The sequence below is a fragment of the Carlito syrichta genome, unplaced genomic scaffold (assembly GCF_000164805.1).
Source record: "Carlito syrichta isolate Samal-C Ts95f unplaced genomic scaffold, Tarsius_syrichta-2.0.1 Scaffold303037, whole genome shotgun sequence".
Taxonomy (NCBI): Eukaryota; Metazoa; Chordata; class Mammalia; order Primates; family Tarsiidae; genus Carlito; species Carlito syrichta.
In genome coordinates this window covers 55,018-55,686 of record NW_007247133.1, presented here as the reverse complement: position 1 = coordinate 55,686, position 669 = coordinate 55,018, and the positions used below count along the sequence as shown (strand labels likewise).

General features: G+C 55.6%; 1 protein-coding gene across 3 annotated transcripts in view; it reads left to right on the top strand.

Moving 5' to 3' along the window:
• DBNDD2 (dysbindin domain containing 2) overlaps positions 1–669 on the top strand; it is a 4,788-nt gene that overhangs the window by 241 nt on the left and 3,878 nt on the right. For 2 of the 3 annotated variants that reach the window (XM_021712059.1, XM_008057506.2), the window contains exon 1: positions 9–185. The exons of the other annotated variant lie outside the window; for it this stretch is intronic. The gene's annotated coding sequence lies outside the window, so the exon portion shown is untranslated. Of the gene's footprint in view, positions 1–8; positions 186–669 lie in introns of those variants that run through there. 3 annotated transcript variants of the gene reach the window in all.

The following is a 669-nucleotide window of genomic DNA, read 5'->3' as shown; positions in this document are numbered from 1 at the left end:
CCCCGCCGCCCCTCCCCCTCTCCCGCCTCCCGCCTCTTCCTCGTTCCCGGCTCCCTGGGCCCGTCGGTCCCGGGGGAGACCCGGAGGCGCAGCCCCACCCCGGCCGGCGCGCCTCGCTCCCACGCCCCCGCAGCCGCCTTGCCGGAGCGGAGGGACTGAGTCAGCGGGGGCGCCAGGCGTTGCAGGTAGGGGCTCCAGCGGCGGTGGGCACAGGTGCCTCAGGGACAGCGGAGGGGACGCGGGCACGAGGGGGACGGCCTGGGAGGGAGGGTGCTATAGATCAAGACTTAGCGGGGCATGGTAGCGTTTGCCTATAGTTCCAGCTACTTGGAAGGCTGAGGCGGAAGAATCGCCTGAGCCCAGCAGGTTGATGAGTGTGCCACTGCACTCCAACCTGGGTGACAGACTGAGACTCCAACTCAAAAAAAAAAAATTAGCTTCTGGGCCAAGAATTGGGCAGAGCCTGATGTATAGCAATTCAGCAAAAAAGTGAGGAGTATTGATTTACTTAATCATTCTCAGTGTAAACATATATCAAAAACAGCACGTTATATGCCACAAAAATAATATATACAATTATTATTTGTCAGTGAAAATACAGTGAGAAAATAAAATATAAAAATGAGGAGGGTACATGAAAGCAGTCTTGGTGAAACTTCAACCATTTTC